This window comes from Ptychodera flava, chromosome 6, assembly GCF_041260155.1.
Source record: "Ptychodera flava strain L36383 chromosome 6, AS_Pfla_20210202, whole genome shotgun sequence".
Classification (NCBI taxonomy): Eukaryota; Metazoa; Hemichordata; class Enteropneusta; family Ptychoderidae; genus Ptychodera; species Ptychodera flava.
Genome location: NC_091933.1, coordinates 27229951 through 27237270, shown reverse-complemented (window position 1 = coordinate 27237270; position 7320 = coordinate 27229951).

Genomic DNA, 7320 nt, shown 5'->3' with positions numbered 1-7320 from the left:
TAGAAGTATTCCCACGTCAATAGGTTGAAACGAGATGCCTCACTCAACACCTCGTTCTGTCGTCCCCCACTCCGATATGTTCTTGAACTCCATCTTCCGTATGATAAAGTCCACATTATCGGTATAAAAGCATGATTTCAAGGCCTGAATCAAAATGGTTTGAGTCGAACTGTTAGCAATACTGAGACTAGACATATTGTCTAAATTTAGGAGTTTCAAACACTGTTGCGCTTAATTATCGTGTAGGCGATAATATCAGTCAATAATAAAGAAACCGTCTCTGAAGAATTGAAACATTGCCTGGAAGGAGGCCACGCATGGTCGGCACACATACCGCTAACTGTCCAGAGCGTATCATTTGCAAAAGTTGATTATGCAGATCTGTTAGTGTTGTTATGAGTGTGTCGGACTTCCTTCCAGACAATGCTTCAACTTTGGCACATTTTTTATACTTTATTTGATACCCTTTTTCATTACAGTGTTGAAAACTGTAACAAAACACCGGAAGATTCTTTAAACACAAATGCCGATGGTAGAAGTATTCTCGTGTTAATGGATTGTAACTAGATGCCTCACTCAAATCTTCTCGCTTTGTTGTCCTCCGGTTTTGTTCTTGAACCCCGTCTTCCGTATGGTGAAGTCTGTATGATCAGTCTGAAAGCATGCTTTTCAGGTCTATTTAAAAAAAAATTGTAACCAGAACTATTTGCAAATCTTTGATATCATTGACAACCGGTTATTTCACGATGTACAGACAAATAAAAATTCCTTTTTCAACAATCTCATTTACTAATCGTTTTACTATCTGTATTCATCTTGTACATTCATTTGAATTTCGAGGACCGACGAATACTCGTTAAAACATCACAACTCCTGGATATTAATTTTCCCGTGGTTATCTTCTTGAGCTCATTGTGTTGATCCGCACAACTTGGTAAAAGCTTATAACCTCGCCAGATAGTAAATGAATGGCATGCTTCTGGCAATGCAATCTAACTTTTTGAAACCTTGCAACAAACACGCAGTACACAATAGAACTCCAACAACAAGTGTGAATGCAACATTCTGCGTCATCCTCCTATTTACCTGTCACAGTTAGCCTACCTCCGGGTTGTCTCATTTGCTGCCCTCCGGAACGAGGCAAAACTTTTCATAACATGTGATCTCATCAAGGGCAGATATCGCAATGAGATTCCATATTTAATCGGTTCTCAATCATCCTACAAGGGTAAACGACCTGTTATTATATCTTCGGAAGACCAACAGAGTCAACTTTTTTAGGGAGTTTCACTGTCCCCGGAGCCCCCAGATGTTACAATAGCTACAGATTCTTCGCTATAAGGTCATGGAACTCATATTGGAAATTGACCATTTCAGGAGTCTTGTCAGCAGCCCAGAAACAACAACACTTCAGTACTATCGGTAGTATCGTATTTGAAAAGGCAGGGTGTAACCCGGTCCAATCTCTCTGAATCCTTACTTGGCATCTAATGAATTGATGCATTGTCAGAAATATCAGGATTAGGGCAGCTCACATTCCAGGCAGGTGAAATTTTGTAGCAGATGCTTTGTCCATAATACGATCCATCCCAACAGGGTGGACACTGAAACGTCAGGTGGTATTGTCCCTTTTGAAGGTGTTGGACAGGCCTCATATAGATCTGTTTGCAACAGCGCACAATGCCTATCTGCAGATGTACTGTTTGTCGATACCAGACTAAGGAGCAGAGGCAATCGATCCCTTCCCAATTTCCGGGACAAACATGTCTGCATACGCATTTCATCTTGTCTCTTGATTCCCAGAGTTCTAAGCAAAATAAGACACGAGGAGCGTGTTGTCACTCTGACAGTGCCGAAATGGCCAAGGCAACCATGGTTTCATCTATTGCTAGCGTTGCTCAAATAAATTCCAATAGAATATAAAATTTGCTTTCTTGGCGTCTTCCATTGGTATTAAATTCACTTAGGCAAGATCCTTATGAGCCTATCAGTGATTCTGAATTGAAACATTGAACCATGAAACTGTGTTTCTCACAGCTGTGGCATCTGGACGTAGACCTAGTGATAAATTATGCTTTGTCTATCGACAGATTTATCTCAGTTGGGAGACGACATTTGTTACATTGTTACCTAGGACAGGTTTTCTTCCCAAGCACGAATCTTTATCTCGTGTTGGTACGGGTGCAATCAGTCCTAATCTTGATAATAAGTCGAGTGATTCTCGGGATAAACTGATTTGACCTTATAGGACTCTTCATCACTTTATTAAGGCAACTGCGTAGCTTCATGGTAATACAAAACAATTCTTCATTAAGGTATCCTCAGGTCAGCATGGACCAGTGTCCAAAGACACATTATTTTTAGATGGTTAAGGGATACAGTCTAACATGCCTATGACTCTTCCGATGACGAACGTAGATATCTGCATTCGATCAGGGCAAATGATAGGCGACTCAGACTGCCTCGCTGGATGGTCTTGTTTAAGGCAGTTTCAGATGATGAAATTTTGAAAGCTGGCATTTGAACTTCATCAAATATCTTTATTGACTTTTACTGAAGGATGTGCCCATGGAAGGTAGCTTTCCTTCAGTGTCTTCGATGTTTGGTTCTACCTAAGTTGAGGGAGTATGTTTAGTTTTACCTTCGTCAGGTTTCGATTCCATATAATCATTATACTTTATTTCAAGAGGGTAGTCTGAGTTACAAAAAATATTGTAATGTACATCAGAGCCCTCGCAAAGAAAATAACACAAATAGAGAACAAACTATTGTGATGAAAAAGAATAAATATAATCACTGGAAAAACAGTGAGTACTTACTGATACAATCTGGAAACATATTTTGAAATAAAGCATATGACAAAGGACAAACTAATTAATCCAGAGAAGAACCTTCATTCATATCCTTGTCATAGAGAAAATTACACAGCTGAGTTTTAAACTGTCGCATACTCCAAATGTTTCTAATGGAAAGAGGAATATAATCCCAAATGATAGTTGCACGATAAATAAATGACGTTTGTCAATTACTCGTCTTGAATGAAGAAGCATATAAATTTCGGCCACTGGAACCACGAGTATTTAGATCATTCATATAAGATACATATCGGAAATGGTTTAAATAGTCGGGCGACTTTAAAAGTGTCTACCGCAATGAAATAATCAATACGAAAGTCAATCGATAGCCATCTAAGACGTGAAAAAAGAGTTTATGTCGACACTGTGATGTCAACTCCAATTATGACTCTACTGGTCCTCTTTTGAAATTTATAAATTCTTTGCAGATTCGCCTTTTTAATATTGCCCCATGCAATGCAGCAATAATCAATTACAGACATAAAATAGCATTGCAGACTAACAGAAGGACCTTTACAGTTGTTACAGGACGTAGCTTAGCAAAATACCTATTCTTATGCACAGTTTCCTGCATAGATTATCGGTATGAGTATCCCAACTTAAGATACTATCAATCTCAGTGCCCCCAAAAGTGTAATTGAAACATTTACAATGGCAATAACTCAAGAAGAAACCGGTAAAATATTGTGTCACAGATTTTAACTTCAACGTCTTTAATATTGGTGGCTGAAACACATAAGCTTTGATCATCAGCAAACATGTCTATATCTAAGTTGCCAACTTTACGACATAGGGGAAGGTCATTGATAAAAATTAAAAACAAAAGCGGCACCAAAATGGAACCCTGTGGAACACCAAAGACAGTTGGCAAGACCTTCGAGTTTCACCTTAGTAGTTAACGACTTGACTACGACCTGTAAGATAAGAGCGAAAGCATTCTAAATATGAACTATTTATGCCATAGATTCAAACTTTGTAATACGAAGATCATGGTTCACAAGATCAAATGCGTTACAAGATATAAACACAATAAACCGCTGTATAATCTACCATCAATATTCTTCAGAAGTTGGTCTGTAAGCTTAATACGGGCAGTATGACATGAGTGAAATTGTCTGAAACCAAAGAGTTAATAATTAGGTTTTTGTCTGGAGGCAGTTATAAAGGCTATTATAAATATGCTTCTTAAGTATTTTAGATAAAGCAGGTAGAACAGAAATAGGCCTGTAGTTACAAGTAACATTATTTAGCCTATTTTTATTGACGGGAACAACTCTAGCTAACTTAAAACAGTTGGGAAAAGAACTATTAGTGCTTGACATATTAAAAATATTGGTAATTGGTATTGGTATTATTTTCATAATTTCTGCTAATTTCTAAGGCTTTCGCCTGGAGGTTCTATCAATTGTTGTACATTGGAATTTGTTCTAGACTTATGAGCACAGAGCTCACAGAATGACATTTGTCTAAATGTTTAAATTTTAAAATGAATTTTTGGTTCCAAAATAAATTCACCTGTAACCAATACTATGCGCTCGGGAGTTTACGTGCACAGACATGCCACGTTTACTTATGCTGTAGAAGCGAAGATACAAATAACATATACGTTTGTTGGTGGAAGTTGAAACCAAACAACTGAAGACATTTCTTTAAAATCTAAATGTCACTAGTAGGCCTAGAGGTATTATAACGTTAATGATTTGAAACGAGAGGCTTTACTCAACATCTTTTCATTCTGTTCTCCTCCCCTCAGGCTTTGTTCTTGAACCCTATCTTCCGTATGATAAAGTCTGTATGATCATTCTGAAAGCATGATTTCGGTCTAAATTACTGTTAAAATCCAACCGGAATTATGGCAAAACTTCGCTATCACTAACAGACGGTAATTTTATGATATAAAGACTTACTACAAGTGACTTTCCCAACTATCTCTTTTGCTTATCGTTTTAGTGTTGACATTGATTTTTTACATTCACAGTACATCATCTTGTACATTCATTTTAAGTAAAAGGACTGAAGAACACTCGTTAAAACATTTCTACTCCTTGCTACCAATTTTGCCATGGTTATCTTCTTGATCTCATTGTGTTGATCCTTTCATTTAAACTCGTTGTGACCTTGCCAAAGAGCAAATGAAAGTCATGCCTCTGGTGACACGTCCAAACCTTTTGAAACTTTGCAACAAATAAGCAACACAAAATTGTACGAAAAATGCAAACTCTTACAACTACTGTGAAAGCACATTCTGCGTCATTCTCCTACTTACCTGTCATAGTTACCGCTGGGTTATCTTATTTCAAATTGCTGCCTTCCAGAACGAGGCGATAACATGTGATCTCATCAAGGACAGAAATCGTCATGATATTCCCATTTTACAGTTCTCGGTCATCCTACACAAGGGTAAACGACTTGTTAGTATATCTTCGGAGGACCAACAGAGTAAAGCTTTTTAGGGCGTTTCGCTGTCCGGGAGCGCTCAGAGGTTAGAATAACCAAAGGTGCTTCAAAACAAGGTTAGGGAGCTCATATAGGAAATTTGCCTTTTCAGGAGTCTTGTCAGCAGCCTAGAAACAACAACACATTCACTGCGTTTAGCTTCACGCAGCATGAGCAAGTTTTAAGGTCCCCGTCCCTCATATCTAGGGGAAATTGGTTCTTGTAAGGCCAGACATTTCAACGTAGTATCGTATTTGACAGGCGGGGGGGGGGGGGAGGAATCCAGTTCCCATCTCTCTGAATCCTTGCTTGGCATCTAATGAACTGGTACACTGGCAGAAATATCAGGATCACTGGAGCTCACATACCAGGCAGGTGAAATTTGGTAGCAGATGCTTAGTCCATAATACGATCTATCCCAACAGGGTGGACACTGAAACGTCAGGTGGTGTTGTCCCTTTTGAAGGTGTTGGACAGGCCTCATATAGATCTGTTTGCAACAGCGCACAATGCCTATCTGCAGGTGTACTGTTCTCCGATACCAAACCAAGGAGTAGAGGCAATCGATCCCTTCCCAATTTCCGGGACAAACATGTCTGCGTATGCTTTCCCCCAAGTGTCTCTGATTCCCAGAGTTCTGAGCAAGATAAGACACGAGGAATGTGTTGTCATTCTGATAGCGCCAAATTGGCCAAGACAACCATGATTCCCTAAATTGCTGGAAATGTTCATATAAATTCCAATAGAATAATAAACTTGCTTTCTTGGCGTCTTCAATTGGTATTAAATTCACTAAAGCGAGTTTCTTATGAGCCTATCAGTCATTCTGAATCAAAACATTTAACCATGTGTTTCTCACAGCTTTGGCATCTGGACGTAGACGTAATGAGAAATTATCCTTTGTCTATAAACAGTGCATATCTCAGATAGGAGCCAACAGGTGTTACATTGTTACCTAGGGCAGGTTTTCTGTCCAAGAATGAAACTGTATCTTATGTTGGTAAAGATATACAATTAGTCCTAATCTTAATAGTACGTCTGGTGATTTCTCAGGATAAATTGATTTGCCCTTGTCACTATATTAAGGCGACTGCATAGTTTAGTAGTATTACAGAATAATCGTTCAATAAGGTATCTAAAAGACACTATTTCTAGTTGGCTATGGGATACAAGTCAACGTGTCTGTGATTCTTTGGATGACAAAAAATAGACTTCTGCATTGATACGCGACTCTTGCTCCCCCGTGCCTTGTTTAAGGGTGTTTCAGATGATGAAATTTTGAAAGCTGGCTTTTGAACTTCATCAAATACCTTTATTGACCTTTACTCAAGGATGGGCATATGGAAGCTAACTTTGCTTCAGCGTCTCTGATGTTTGGTTCTACCTAGGTTCAGGGAGTTTGTTCAGTTGTACCTTCCTCCATATAAGCTTTAGATTCTGTATAACCTGATAGTGACAGTGAAAGTTAAGTAGGAGGATGAAGCAGAATGAAAGTTTCCCCCAGGAAACATTTTTCTGCGAAAACTCCAACTTACCTGTCGATCCTCTCCCACCTCACTGATATTTGATAGATTATTGTGAGCCTGAGAACTGATTAAATATGGGAATCTTATGGCGGTTTCTACCTAGGATGATATCACATGTTGTGCAAATGTTTGCCTCGTTCTGGAAAGCAACAAAAGAGATAACTAAAACGTAACAGTGACAGGTAAGTAGTTCTCTCAGAAAGATGTTTTCTGGCTGGGGGGCTTTCCGATTAAGGGAAAGAACACAATTAATAGAAAAGGAGGAAAAGAAAATTCGGGGACGTGCAAGGAAGAGGGCCCTGTAAATTGCATTCCCGACATTTTAGTCGTCGCAAATCATACAGATAATACCGTGAATGGCACAAAAAACGCTCCTTTCTAAGATTGTTTTCTAAGATTGAAAAAGCTGTATTTCAATGATTGAAGAGCATAATTATGCATATAATGAAACATCACTTCTTATCTCTGCATAGGTTACTATTCTTACTGGCCAGAGTTTGTGC